Source organism: Semicossyphus pulcher, unplaced genomic scaffold (genome assembly GCF_022749685.1).
Source record: "Semicossyphus pulcher isolate SPU_LCO1_2020_fin unplaced genomic scaffold, fSemPul1.0.p SCAF_6, whole genome shotgun sequence".
Taxonomy (NCBI): Eukaryota; Metazoa; Chordata; class Actinopteri; order Labriformes; family Labridae; genus Semicossyphus; species Semicossyphus pulcher.
Window position 1 is genome coordinate 4,893,488 of NW_027211737.1, and position 16,221 is coordinate 4,909,708.

The following is a 16,221-nucleotide window of genomic DNA, read 5'->3' on the forward strand; positions in this document are numbered from 1 at the left end:
TCCCACTCAAATGTTAATGTCATGTTGGAATAAGTAAATTGTTTCTGTTTCAGTTATCAGCCGTGTGTTGTCTCCCCTCTGTCCAAACCTTGAGGTGACAAATTCATCAGAGTGTCAGACACGGTGTTACATGTGTGTTTGTGTTATTTTATAAAGGAGACGAAACACTGAACAGAAGTGAATCAAAGGAAGTTCTGAAAATAAATGAAACATATTTTAAATTTGCTGAAAGAAAAGCTGCAGACTGAAAAAGGTTGAAAATGAATCAGAAACATTCAAACCTCCATGAAGACAGAGTTTAATGCAGAGCTGCTGTTTCACTGTTTTAGTCTCAGCCTGGTTTAACTGATCAACCTGGAATATTCCAATATTCTGTGCTGTCAGTGGTTAATGGCACCTTTCAGCCACTGGGTGGCAGCGTTGTCACAGGATCACCAAAGAGGAGAGCCTCGTTTTTAAGCTTGGAGGGAAAATGCTTCAGTGATAATCTGAAAACAGCGTCCATTAGCAGAATGTGATTAAACAGGATTTTATTCACTCTCTGAGGAAAACAAAAATAACTGATAGAAGTGAATTAAGAATAAAAAACATTATAATCTGTGCCCATATAAGGCTGGATTAACCTGACTGATACTCTGGGCTTTGTCACACACTGTCAGTCCATATTGGTTGGTTCACATTTGAGATGTTAATTAGCACAAACCTGTTGAAACTGTAGTGATCAGGATACTCTGAATACGTGTTCTGTTTTCAAAGCTTTATTTTAACAGGAAGTCCCTAAAGACTGAAGTCCGCTCTCTGAGGGAGACCTGGCAGAGACAGCAGCTACAGTTTAAAATCAAACACAGCAGACAGAGAACACAGACACCAAGAGCTCTCGTGAAAAGACTCAATCCTTTTCAAACATGCTTTTCTCACTTACATGGACTTTTAACAGGGCCTAAAGTTTGTCACCTGATACTTTACATGTTCTGCAGATTATTCCAAATCCAAGAAGAAAAGTGGGAAAAGAAGTTATTTTTCCCTGGTCAGTGCAAACCCTTGGAACCTGGTGAGGATGCCCCCTGGTGGAACAAAGACTGCTGGACGTCTGGATCTGAAGGTTACATGAGTACGAGAGCTGCTTGGTCTTTGGACGTGATAATCTACAAATAAAGCTGACTATGAAGATTTTAACAAATCAAAGCCTCAGGGGAAGTCAGACAACACATTGTGGTTTCTTGTGTAACAGGGTTCATCTGATGAAGTGAAAAAGAATATACAGGCCGAGACTTCTTCTGACGCGCCATTAATAAAACGTTTGAACCATTATTAAACTTTTATTTCAGTCTAGCTCATAAAGCAGCATTGTGTTGTTTTTGTACAGGGCATTAACAATATTAGTTAATACCTGTATAGCTGCTGTAAACCTGCCCGTAAACCTTTTTCTTCTTTCAGTTGACAGCTGACTTTAGCTTCCAGATTATGAATAAGAAAAGAGAGCCTGAAAAAGTCATTTTTGGTAATCAATGAAAAAACAAAAAATAACTAAATATAAATAAATTATTAGATCTCTTTTGCAATAAAGAAGATGTGGCAGAATTGTTATGCTTCATAACAGTTAGGGATATTCTATAATATTACATGAAGAAAGACCACTCGCTAAAACAAAAAGCATCCTCCGATGTTTGCATGTGACCTACACAGATACATCTATCCCTTTGCGTCATTTCCCAGCAGTAATAAGTCCCAGCTGGAATCAGTTCTGGGGTCCGTTTCACAAAGCAGGTTCAGCAAACTCTGAGTCTAACCCTGAACTCTGAGTTGATCTACTGAGATAGGAAACTCTGAGTTTTCGGTTCCAGAACAGCTGATCAGAGTTAGTTCAATCAACTCTGAGTGGGTTCAGCCGGAGTTAAGTGCGTGCACGCTGACTATAAAAAGCCAGCATTAATGGAGCCCCGATACCACGATTCACCATGGCAACAGTACACAAAAAGAGGTCCTCCTACTTCACACCAATGGAGCTAGAAATCCTCATGTGAACGTATGGCGAACATGAACATATATTTCGCAAGAGAAGCAATACGGCTGCAGCTGCAAGAGAGGCGGCGTGGGAAGAAATCGCTGCTCGAGTGAATTGGTGTATTAATTAAATATATAATCACAGAATAGAAGCTACAATTTATATTAATTTAGGTGCAATCCAGCGGGACCTAAACGCACATGGAAGCAGCTAAAAATGAAGTACAAGAACATCATTCAAACAGGTAAAATGGGCTCATGTCTGAACCTCACTTCAATCATATTTAGAATATTAAAGTAAATATCATTCAGTGGTAGTTTTTGTGCCGCTTTATCCCTAACATGATGCTGATTTCACATACATTTCATTAATTAGGCCTCAATACATTTAAATTCTGCTCAGCCAACAGAAAGAAGGCAGAGGCTGGTGGAGGTCCAGCACCACCACCTCTGACTGCGGCAGAGGAGCTGGCCCTGAGCCAGAACACGGGGAGGCCAGTGGCAGAGGGAATCCCTGGTGGGAGCTCATCTGAGCCTGTCACTCCCCAGGACACGAGTGCCTTCATAAGATGTAAGAAATAAAGAGTACTGTCTAAACCTGCGCTGCATGTTAAGTGTTATGACATTATTTTCATTGTGATTTGTCACTACAGAAATACAAATTAATTGATTGATGTAATAGCCATGGCCATTTGTCCTAACAGATTGTGATGGGGTTCTCTGCCTTGTCGAGCCCCATCCAACGACAGAACACCTTGCAGCTGTAAGTAGGCTACTCAATACTCCAGAGATGACCAAATAATAGTGTAAAGTGTTCTAAAACCTAACGCTCATCTAAACAGGAAGAACCTCAGGAAGATGAAGACACCCTCTCTGCTGCCACAGAGAGGCCTACAGAGGTAATGTTAAAATGATATGTTACTGATATCTGGCGTTATCTTCCCATTCACTGCTCTTTAAGTTCTTGTGTGGAACATTGTGGCATGTAGCCTACACTGAAGTATGAACAGACATTACAGGAGGCATCTTTTAAAAAAATAGAAAAAACAAATAAAGAATTGGTGTTCCTGGACCTCCAGATTAAAAAGACAGCACTGGAGATCAAAATATTGCAACACAAGTTAGAGGTGGGTGCATATTCACAGGTGAATTGTGTTATTTAATTTTTTAAATATTGTTCCAGTAATTAACGTCTGCTTTTGTATTTGTAGGAAATAAAGAGGACCAAATAAAATGTGACTCATTTGTCTTATTTGACTGCTCTCGGCAGTGGTGGTTGAAAATCTACAAAACATGACTTTGACACAGATTTATCTTTTTGATTATTTTTTTCATAACTATAAAAGACTTTTGCAAAGGGTCAGAGCATAACAGAGAGGCAACCAAAGAGAGCCTAATAAGAATGATAAAGAAATGAGTGAATACACAGGCATTTTATAGAGATAGGAGTACTCAGTGTCCTTGGGCTTCAGAAAGTAGAAAACTACCCAGGCCTCATCTGACAAGCACTGTGTAAATGGGTCAAAGGTCAAACATATGAACAATGGCTAAGCGGTTGGAAGTTAAGAAGTATAACTAAGACTTCAAAGTCTGATCTAAATAAGGTAAGACATGTTAAAGAACTAAAAGAAAAAAAAATAAACGTGTCTTAGACAGCGAAATGATTGTGGCAGACGACATCTCTGACTGACCTTCCATCCTGCATGTCAGCTGCAGGGATGGGGTCCTCATCAGCCTCTATTTGTAGGACAAGGTGTTGCTCTCCTCTAATTGTGGCAATATTATGGAGAACAACACATGCCACAATAATGTCGCATGTCGTTTGACGTAGGCACTGGAAACAGGCTTTCAACAGGCCTATGGTCATCTCCACCCAAGCTCTCGTCCTGCAGTGGGCCACATTGGGGCCTGGCTCAGGGTCAGGGTAAGGGGTCAACAATGTTGGATGGCATGGGTACCCCCTGTCACCCAGCAGATAGCCGTCAAAGTGTCCTGTAATGTATAGTGGATACTTTGAGTGTGTCAAGTGACAAGTGAATTATATTGAACAAAGGTCGAGGCTACTTACCACGTTCCATTCTGTGGCTTACAGTAGACTCACAGTAAATCCGTGAGTCATGCACAGACCCGGGCCACTTGGCCTCCACATTGGTGATTAGATGTGCAGCATCACATATGATCTTGACAGTGCAGAGAATGACAGATGTTAGTTGCAGGATTGTGATGCAGTCTTTCACATTTTGACACAGTGGTCATATCTACCTGCACATTAATGCTGTGGATGGACTTTCTATTCACATAGTCTCCCTCATTTTCAGAGGGAGCCCTGATGGGAATATGGGTTCCATCGACACACCCAATCACATTGTGAAATCCTAGAATACACTGAAATTAGTAATCCTAGTCTGAGGTCACAGCAACATGTCATGAACAGTACACAATAGATTATCATTCTTTAAAACAGATTTCTACATCGTTTACCTGCAATCCTGTGGAATTCCTCCTTCATGGCTCTCGGAGGTTTGTGCCCAGGGAATGTAACAAAAGTGTGCAAAAAAGGTTTTAGAGCCAGACACACTTTCCTCACTGCCCTGCAGACAGTGGCTTTGCTGAGGTGCTCTGCATCCCCAATATTATAAAGAAAACTTCCATTCGCAAAAAAAAGTAAGAAAAATGAAGTAAATGCAATAATTAAAACTACAAATAATAACAAATTGTGAGCTGCCATGTGATAATACATCACAGGGCTCGTTTGTGTTTGTGTCTGTATCCACATAGACACTGCACTCTGCCTGGTTTTTCTTATTTGGCTGTGCTGGGGACTCTTCTGGGAGTGGTGTAGCCCCCAGCCAATAACAGCACGCTGGGTGTGAGGTGCGAGACTCGAAAAAACATAGTGACCAGTTACCAGATGGTAAGCACGTGGGACCACCAGAAATGCGTGCCCTTTGAGCCAGGGAGGAGGGACCAACTTTAATGTTTACAAAAAGCAACCGACATATCCTACCCATTATACCTTTAACATTTCAAATTCTCTGGCACAACTATTAAAGCCACTGGCCCTGAAATGATTTCAGTGGGCACACCGAGCCAGAGTTCGGTTCGTGCCTTGGCTTTTGGTTTTATTCACGAGGTATTGGCATAGGTTGATGGAGGTAGAAAAAGAATTTCCACCTAAAAAAAAAAAGAATTTCACAACTTTTACTCTTGAGTACTGGCCCAGTTTACAGAGGAAAGATTTGCTGAGCATGTATGCTGCTTTTCAGCAGAGCCCTGCTAATCATTCACAAAGTCAAATACATTCAAACATGTGAGGTGCCCGGTACAATCAGTCTTCGTCTGTTGCTCGCTGAGTACCTTTACAGGAGCAGTTGGGGGCTGAATACCTTGCTCAAGAGCACTTCAATGGTAGTTGTTGAGGAGTTGTTGAGGATGGATCTTACTACTACTACTACTAGCAAATTTGTATACACTATGCAAAGCTGGATATGATAAACTAACCATGTGAGCTTGATGAAGGGGACTTGATGGTTTGGGCAATAATGTTGCCGTCTTCATCTCGTTATCTCCATTTACACGACTGTGATGGTTTAGATTTCTTTCTCTTTTTCACCTAAAAAGAACAACATAATCCAAGTAATGCAAAACCACCAACCTGCACAAATAACTTCTTTCAAATCACAACAATACCAAGTGACCACTGTAAAGCGCTGTCAACTTTAGTGAAACATATTAAATGAACAGGGACATATGGACTACACTGTTTTCATTCAGCAGCACACAGGGCAAACCTGTTGCTAACATTACACTATTTAGCTGCCATAACATCACTGACTGAATGAGTAGAGTTTTACCTAGTTTTATCAAGAGTTTTAGAGTTATATATTCTAGATTCCATCTGTTAGGTTGTATCAGGCAAAGAGCTGACGCAGATCTGAAAGAGACAACCCCATAGGCTAGGTTAGCCTCTTCACTGTAGCTATGTTAGCCTAGCTGCTTTTTCAGTAACGTTGGTCTCTTTCATATCTGTGTCGGCAATTTGCCTTTGATACAAACTAGCTATCAGGAAATTTTGATGATCAATGTCCCTACCCATTGAAATTTGGCAGATATAGTAAACAGAATGTTGGTATGAATCATAATGTCTGATCCCCATGTACGGAACAAGATATTGAAATTGATACATTACCACTGTGTTGAGGTCTTTTTGGAGCATCTCATGAAGCTGAGTATCTGTATCATCTTCTGATGCCAAAGTACCAAAACAAACAAAAATAAAACATTTTAAACCATCAATCTTTGATCTGTGGGGAAACAGCCCCAGCTTTCCTTTGTTACCATTTACACAGAGGGCTAGAGGGGCTACCTGAGTGTTTTTTCATGACAGTGAAACAATATGCTAGCAAGATGAATATAGCAAAAGGTGACTAGAGCTAACTATCTGCGATAATAGCAACAAAAACAATGTGTACAACAACAAAGTATATTGAAAATGAACAGTTATAGATTAGCCAGTACCTCTCTTGGCAGACAGGTGTTGTGACAGTTGTTTTGGCATTCTGGAAGTGGTGTTGTTTTTTGTTCTGAACTCAAGCAATCTGAGATTGAGGTTTTAACTATATGCCTGCGTGTGTGCCTGACTAATCTCAGACTAAATAGAGAGCGCAATACAGTTTTGGGGAACAAGGCAGCCCTTGTTTAATACCTCACCTATAAACATACCAGTAAGTGTACATTTTGAAAGACTATGCTTTACTTTTAGTGTGTTTACAGTGATCTGGGACTCTGGAAAGCAGATTGTGAAATGAATAAGAGGGGTAACTGCCCTTGAATTTTGAATTCGAACACATATTTCATAATGTTCAAACTGTAATTCCTGATTATTCCATTTACGAACAATAAGTGACAGCCCTATTCTCTATTAAATCCTACCCATGTCTTAAAACATGCACGTCTCCTTTCACTTGAAAGGTCTAGGGGGTAGGAAGCTCAGATTGTAAGCACCACCATAGTCCAGATTAAAGCCCACTGAAGCCTAGGCTTTTGTGTGGACACATTATAATCACCATGCCCACCTTAAGCCCAACACAAGAGGCTATTGTTTAGCTAACACGTACTAAGGTTAACATTACAGATGCCACGATGAATACTCGTTATATCAATGTACGCATGAAAACTTAAAATGTAGATATAATACATGTAAGACATTCCTTTCACAGCGATCTTTTTTCCCCAATCCTGATATAGGCCCTATATCATGACATTTATTCATGGATACAAAATCACAAGATAAATGATCCAATTGCTGTTCATTTCACTGAAATGCATTAAAATGTTAAGTGTGATATCAAACCAAACGCTGTTATTTTAAACTAAAATCCCCTCAAATATTTAAGATCTTATTTTGAGAGACATTTTAGCTATGCCTCGTGCACACTACTACTTACCAGAGAATTGCTGTGCATGGAACTCCATAGCAAGGTGGATGGATGCAAAGCCAGCAAGCTAGCAAGGACAGACAGGCAACACACAGAAAACCACACAGATAGAGAGAGAGAGATGGTGGGAGGGAGGGATGGGTGGATGGAAGCACAGACAGATAGACAGATAGATGGGTAGATAGGCTCTTAACCCTCCTATTATCCTCAAATAAACTAACACATTTTAGTGTAATCTGACCCCAGGGATATTTGACTCCAGAAAATGATTTACATAAAATTGTTGACCAAGTCTTTGTGTCAGGCACTTTGTTTATTTGTTGAATACATAAATAACCCCTTGATAATGAAACATATCGGTGAGTTGACCTGTTCTCTAGCGCCACCATCAGGCCAAACTTTTAAATTAGAATGAATGTATCTTGAAAAGTTTTCATACAAATCTTCTCAAATTGACTGACAACATTAATGAACACTAGAGTATGAACCCTATTGGTTTTGGTGATGATATGACCTTTCCTGTAGCGCCACCATCAGGTCAAACTTTCAGTTTTAGAGTTAGTGTGTCTTGAAAATCTTTCATCCAAATCTTTTCTAATCTGGGGTGCACATTCATGACTCTCACAGAATGAACCGTATTGATTGATGTTGGTGACCCCCCCCCGCTCAAAAGCATATTTATTTACTTATTTTTATCTCCTTTTTTTGTAACATATTTGTGTTTAGTCACTATAAAGTCTCACTCACCCCTACTCTTTTGTTATCCCGGCTTGGGACCGGCAAATTTGTCATCCCAAGTACAATATTTTCAATCGATGGTGTTATGAAGAGCTCTAATGATGACTTGATGTCTTCAACATGGCTGATTGCATATCTGGTGGGGCCTGGAAGCCTAGTAGCGCTCAGTCTACCCTGCTGTTGAAGTGGGGAAAGGGACCATATTATGTTTCCATTTTTGGAAGGGATCGTTTCTGCTGGTGGTTGAGAGACAACAGGAGGGTCAACACTCATTCTCATCAGATGAGAAGGCCTCAAAATCAGGGTCCTCCTGATATATATATATATACACAGAGCACAATGAGGAATGATTTGGACTGAGGGTTGCCGTGCAAGCTTTTATATGTTTGCTCCTCCCTTATTTTGCATGAACTACCAATGTCCTTGCGGGAATACCCTGCCCTCCACACACACACCTTCATGCCCATGGTGCGGGAAAGTTCTCATGAGAATATTGTTTCCCCCTCCCCCATGTCACGTTAGCACCAAAAATGGAAAATTATGGTCCCTCTACTCACTTCAACAATAAGGTAGACGTGCTGCTAAGAGTGTGTCCCACCAGACACACAGTCAGCCATGTTGAAGACATAAAGTCATTATTCGAGCTCTTCATATAACCATCAATTGAAAATATTGTACTTGAGATGATAATTTGAGAGGGGAGGCATGTGTAGTTGGAAAGACTTGGATGTGATCAACTCGCAAGCCTACATTGGCTTCCTCATTTTGGGAGGAGTTCACAAGTCAAGTTGTTTCCCACATGCCCACACCACGAGAAGAATCAAAGTTCTGGTGGGAATAGTTGTCCCCCCCCCTGTTATGTATCAACTCAAAAGTATTAACTCTGCACCTGCAGGTGTGGGGATGTTAGGTCACACACACACAGACAAGTTTTACACAGCTAAAACAGCTTTGGGTCAAATTGACCCCAGAGGAACACCAATGCGTGCTTCATGTGTTCAGCACATTGAAAAAATATCATCATGATAATTTTATGCATAATCAGTTGTCCCCATCAAATAAGGAAAAGTCATGAAATATGAAGCAAAAAAAAAAAAGTCAACTATTATTTTTTGAATGATAAACATTGAATGGGGTCAAATTGACCCCAAGGATAACAGGAGGGCTAAAAGAGCCGTTGGTTTGTTTTACAAGGTCCTGAGACTGAGGGGTGGGGGAAACTGGTTATCTGTAAAACAGTAATAAAAGTATGGTGAGCACATATGTCAAGTCAACCTTCTCCAGTAACATACCTTTAGCTAAGTAGTCTGGACTCTACAGCAGTGGTTCCCAAACTTTTTTATGGCAGGACCCCCCCCAAGAGGTGTTATTTTCCTCAAGACCCACCATGCATAATTGTCCACACACACACTTGCAATGCAATGCGTTTAGACAAGAGAGGTGAAGAGCAGAGAGAGAGAAGATGGTAGAGGACTTGAACAACAAGCATACATCATAGCTATTCCTCTCTCCATCATCAACATTGGTGCAGTCTAACGTTAAAAGACCAAATCATTAAGTTGGTAAACAAAGGGTTTGGGGATACTTAGTTACACGTCGGAGAGCATTCAACCAAAACACTAACGTTAATAGTAACGTTTTGCAATAAAACCATAAAAGTAACTTAGCTAACGTTAGCCATGTAACTGGATGTTAACGTTAGCCTTAGCCTCACGTTAATTGCGTTACAAATCATCAAATCTTACCAAGTTGAAGTTGGTAACGCTGGCTACTTTTCACGACGTTCATTAGTCAAATTTGTCAAAAACGTTTTTGTTATTGACAAAATCAACTGGTTTCATGAGAAAATAGCTATTACAATTTAGAGACCTTACCTGAGGCGCAGGGAGGCCGATGTCCTGGGTTCTTCACTGCAGGGGCTTGCACAGGCGCGCTGATCACTCGTGTTGCTGACCATTCGTAGGATTCCGCACGATAAATTGTGCATAACTTTTCCTAGGATATCATACAAACCGTTGTATGAGAATGCGTTGAGCACAAACACAGATAGCTGCTAATTAGTGCTAACATATAAATATTATTTGTTCAATAATTAATAGTGATAACTTTCACTCTCCAAAAACACTGAAGCACAGACTTCTTGGTTCGTGTAATAAAGCGCACAGCAAGACAGATGATTGGTTCAATTCTGTATGAAAAAATCTCCAAAGGGCTCCAATGACTCATTTTAACATGGGGCTCTATGGGGACTGACTCACTGCTGGAGACAGCCTCAAGTGGACTCCAGAGGAACTGCACCTGCTTTAATGTGCAAGGAACCAAACAGTCTCTGCTTTCAGGGTCAGTGTTGTCCTCCAGCTTCACTGTGAGCACCTGTTATTAAATGAACTATTGTTTAGTGCATTAGCCTCTGTTTAAGTGTAACCCTATGTTGAATACTCGATTCTGATTGGTTAATTACTGCACTGTAATATCTGTTCAGAATAACAGAACACATTTAATCCTGATCACAGACCGAAGGACGACATCCGATCACGTCAATGTGCAGGATTTCTGTTAAACTTCACGTCTGGCTGAAAGAGAAAATAAATAAAGATGAAAACTGCAGAAAAAAAGACACAGAGCGTGATGACACAGAAATCTCCTGCATAAAAAGAGGCACGTGAAGTAAACACTACAGTGAGCACGGTGTGGACTAAAGACAGACTTTGACAGTGACAGAAAGCCTCAGTGACTCATGTGGTCCCTGTTACCTGTCTCACTCCTCCATCAGTGTAAATGTTCAGTTTAATGTGGATTACAAAAGCTCATTTTAAGAAGGCTGCAGGGTCAGGCAGCTCCAACTCTAAAATCTTACAGACGAGTTAATTTGTTAGACGCAGCATTAAAACACTTTGAAATCAAAATAAATGATTTCTTTAGAAGTGACGAGCTTCATGGTGAGGCAGCACTCCGACATTATCCCTCACTTTGTGTGTTCTCCAACAGAAGCTGAAAACTAAGAGGAAAAGGGATGCTGATCTGTCTCTGCAGATATCGTGGTGACATCACTGACGACATGGTGATATCATCACTATTGGGATTTCATCAGTGTAAAGAAGATGAGAAGAAAGTGTTGAACAAGGTGGCCCAGAAGGAGGACGATGTGTTAATGTTAGAGCAGACTGTAGAGCATTAACACATCACAGGAAGCTGCAACATTCAGGGAAAACACCAGCTCAAAGAACAAATGGAGGGAATCATGTTTTTAGCGACTCAAACTGGTGTGTTTGGGGAGAAGTCGTGATCAGAAGGGAAACCTTCACGCCTGTCTTCAGATGTTTGGGCTCTTTGGGAGAAAACTACAAGTCTGAGGAGCTTTAGTGCAGAGAGAGAACACGATACAGAAGCTCCAGTGGTGTCAGTGGGATAACAGCATCACAGGGACTCATCGCAGCGTCCAAGCTAAAGAGTTAAAGTGGAGCGGCCGACGATACACACTCACCTCTGGTTCCAGAGTCAGTCTGACTGATTCAACATGTTCTCCTCCCTCTGATCTCCATTCAGGTCCACAGTCATTGTCCTCCACCCTCGTCTCTGTAAGCATCAGCTGTAAGATCAAACCAACAATCCAACAGGACTTTTTACTGAAATGTAACTGAAAATGTTTCTTCTGACAGAAGTGAAGGTGCTCTTTGTTCCAGGAGACGCTGGATGCCAGAAACACCATCATATGTATTAATGATAAATGACACACGACACAGATCTGATTTATGACATCAATACAAACACTGCTACATTTGATATTTGAAATCAGGATAAATGTGCAACAGTCGGGGTAACGATGTGATGCTTGTTCATGATGAAGTTTGACTTTTGATCTTTGACCCTTTTTTAAATGAATGACGCAGGAACAAGAAGAAGAATTAAGGAGGACAAAAAGAAGCAACAGAAGGTCACTGAGAGGTCAGCTGTCTAACTCTCTTTGACTGCCCCACAAATGGAGTTTACAAAGGGACTCGGCGCCCCCTAGCTGTGAAGAACAGAAGTGCAGTTTAATGTCTGTTTCTGTTTCTGTAGCAAAGAAGCTGTTAAAGGGAAAATATGTTGTACATTTTGATCCCAAGCTGTCAAACTAAGTTTATAACACATTTAGATTTTTATTTCTTATTCTGTTAGTTTTGTTTTCACTTGTTTATAACACTTGAATGATGATTTAACCCTTTATTTCTCTGTTTCAGCTCCGCTTATTTTATCTGTTGAATTTTTATAAAGATGCTGATTATATTATTAATAATTAATCATTAATTATAAATAACCCTTCATCAAATGTATGTCCTTGTAATCATTTGTTACATTTAGCTTTAGATCATGAGGAAAGAGTGTTAAAGTCCTGGGATGCACTTCACCGCTGCCTCGCTGCAGCAAACACAGTACGTGGAGGGGCAGGTGTTACTGTGACACCAGGGCCCGATGGTTTCTTCCTTCAGGAGCTCCAGCACTTTAACTCCGCTGCTACATTTGGCACTGGGACGCCAGCAGCCCTCACTGACTTCCTGCAGCAACCACAGCAGTGTTCTCTACCGGGGGCATCGGGGTGCCAGCGCCAGCTGCTGCCTCACATCCAGCAACAGGACCGTATTTTTTTACACAAGCGTTTGGTGCCGAATGGATGGGCACAGCAACTCCAACAGATATGAGTCCTCCAAAGATTGAATGCAGCTTTATGTGTGTATTTAAACAGGGTACGCTTTTAGAGCGTCATCAGCAGTGTTCGGGAGGAATGGACCTTTTTTCTGTTGGTAACTCTACAAACAGGTTGGAACCAAAAAAGGAAAGGGAGGATTTTTTCCTCTTCTCTGTAATTTAACCCCCTCTGACCGGCCCCCTCCCTCTGTCCTCCATCCTGACCGCTGAGAGCAGGTGTGTGTGTGCATGTGTGTGTGTGTGTGTGTGAGCATGCTCAGTGCTCACACAGCAGCATCATCCTGGATGAAGCTCCTAAAGCTCAGTCTGAGGAAGAATCAATGAAGCCATATTAACATGTGACTTTTAGTGTTTCTGTTTTATTATTATGAATGTAAACGTCATCATGTTTCAGTCGTCTGAGCTTCTTATTCCGAGTTACTTTATTAAACCAAACTGGACTCTTCTCTCAGACAGCTCTGCTGTAGTTCTTCAGTGTGAAGTCATCGTAGCTTCTCACACACTGCACATCAATATGAAACTTCAGATTTCACTTAAATGCTCAAAACTTGTCCATCTTGTTTTGGAGACAGAAAGTTTGTGGCGTTTCAGTCCTGCAGGGTTTTATTACGAGTTTGTTGTTGATAAAGTCAAGGAGTGGATGTCACATTACATGTAAAATATGCAAATGACCAAGAAAGCCATCATGGTCCAAGTGTCCTTGGGCAAGACACTGAACCCCAAATTGTATAACTGTGATGACTGATTGACAGTTGGGCACTTTACGTAGCAGCTTCTGCCATCAGTGTGTGAATGTGTGTGTGAATGGGTGAATGTGACATGTAGTGTAAAAGCAGCTTTGAGTGGTCGCAAAGACTAGAAAAGCGCTTTATAAGTTCAGTCCATTTACCATTTACGGGGAGAACATGCCAACTTTGTCCAAACCAGGGTTTGAACCAGTGACCTTCTAGCTGTGAGGCAGCCTAACCACTGCACCACCGTGCAGCCCATATTTTATTCAAACACAAAATAAAGAAGTTAATGACGACTTCACAGACATCTCGACATGTTATGTTGGTGACCCACACGGGCAGATTCACACACAAATGTAAAAGTATATGTGAACATGGAGAGCAGTTGGCAGTAATGACACTTACATGGACACAGGCATGGCAGTAAAGTGCTCTGAGGTGCAGAGAAAGTGAACTCCAGCAGACTTGTGCTTCAAAGCTAAAATGTCTCAGCTTACTCAGAGGCACGATCTGCTGGTCTGTTTGTGACTGCAGCTTTATCAACAGAGTTACTATAACAAAGCATCCAAATGTGTCAGCTGTAGGATGAGCGAGGTGTATGAACGCTTCTAAAAACTGTTTGACAAAGTTTCACAGTGTCAAATGAAAGTTTCCTGGAAGCTGCTTTAAGCAGCAAAGTCAGAGCATGAAGAAATCCTGCGTCACTGTGAGGAAAGTCTTGTTCCTCTTCAAAGTAGAGAAGCTCCTCTCAGGTAGCTGTTGTGATGGGTGTGGTGATGAGCATCTGGAGAAGACTCACAGGAAGGGAAATGAGAAATGTGCAATGAGTGAAAACAAATAACTAGCAAAAGAAAATATGATCAAAAATCTAATCTAAATAAAGCAAACGCCGAGAATAATCAAACTATACTACTTATTATTAGTAAACTAAAGACACAACTAAATACACAAATAAAGAGCTCCTACACTCCGGCCCCTGATTGTGCATAATATCACAATTATAATTATCTGCAATAAAAAAGGAGCTACTCCTGCAACATGAACTACCAATCAGGAATATTCTGTGTGTTACGCATTAACCTTAAATAAATCATCTTCTTGATGAACCTGCAACAAAACAAGTTAGACAGAGAGAAAGAGAGAGAGAAAAATAGAGGTAGAGAAAGAGAGAGTTAGTTCATGATGATAGACTGCTGCTTCCAGTAGCAGACAGAGCTTCATCACAGGCCTCTCCAGAATGCTGGTCCTCGTTTGAAGGCACACAGAGCGTACCCGTCCCTTTGCATCTGGTCTGACATCCAAAACTTTCCTCATCACCCAAGATCCTCTTGGAGCTGTGGCGTCTGCAACAAGTGTCTCCAGGAGTGAGGCTTCTTCTTGGCCTTGTCCATTTTCGTCTCTCTTGCATCATAGGCAGATACTCAGAAATCCATCTCTTCCAAAAGAGCCATGTATTGTATTTGCTTCCACCTTATCCTGACGTACAGATCCTTTTGGTCAAACAGTCCTGGTGGCATGATTGACTTGCCCTTTAACATTAAAATGTGGTTTGCTGTGAGGGCTTCAAGATCATCCGGGTCATCTCAGACTTCAGTGACGTGTCTGTCATTTAATATTGCCTCAACCTCACAGAAAATAGTCTGGAGCCCTTTGTCATCCAGAGTTTCCTGCTTAAGAACTGAGGTGAGAACACTTCTGACTGAACGAATCAGGCTCCCAGAAACCACCCTGATGGGAAGCTGCTGGTGGGTTGAAGTTCCATGTTATGCCATCCTGCAGGGCGGGTTTAGTGATTTTAGGGCCCCATGCAAAGACCGATGTGAGGCCCTTCTCCATCCTGCTGAACTGAATCATAGCCAGTGAGCAACTATTTGGAGGCGCTCTTTTCAGTTAACAGAGCCACATAACTAAAGGACAGACCCAAATGTGAATTGTAACTGCTCTAACAGAAGAACTTCAAGTAACAGTCAGTTGGAAGAAAACAACAGAGCAAGAAAAAGGTTATAAGAACATAAAATGTCACTTTTAAGACAAAAGTATAGTACATGTTTTGTGATGAAGTATTTGACATTCCATTATTTTCTAGCTGAAGTTTGTGTGTGTGTGTGTGAGAGAGTGCGCGCGTCTGTGTGTGTGCGCACACCACGTGCCTGAGTGTGTGTTTACAATATGAACTGTCGGTGTGTATGAGAATTCACGATTGACTCATTTACACTTTAACAAACTGAATTAGCAGCAGCTTATGGCTGTCAAAGGCCAATTTAGAAGGTGTTAGTGTAAACCACGGTCTAAAAACTACATACAACTATTAACCTTTGGGACCTTGATCTCTCCTTTTTGGGGCCTTTGTTTACGATTTCAACCCTCTCCTTATCTATAATTTTATCCGGCCACAAAGCGGTCTTCACTAACGAACGCACTCGCAGTCTCACTCACAGATTTGACGCTCTTGCTGCTCAGGTCGCGCTGTGTCATGGACTGTACTTGTATAGCGCTGTTCTAGTCTTTGCGACCACTCAAAGCTGCTTTTGCACTACATATCACATTCACCCATTCACCAGGAGCAATTTGGGGTTCAGTGTCTTGCCCAAGGACACTTTGACATGTAGCCTGAGGGAGCTGGG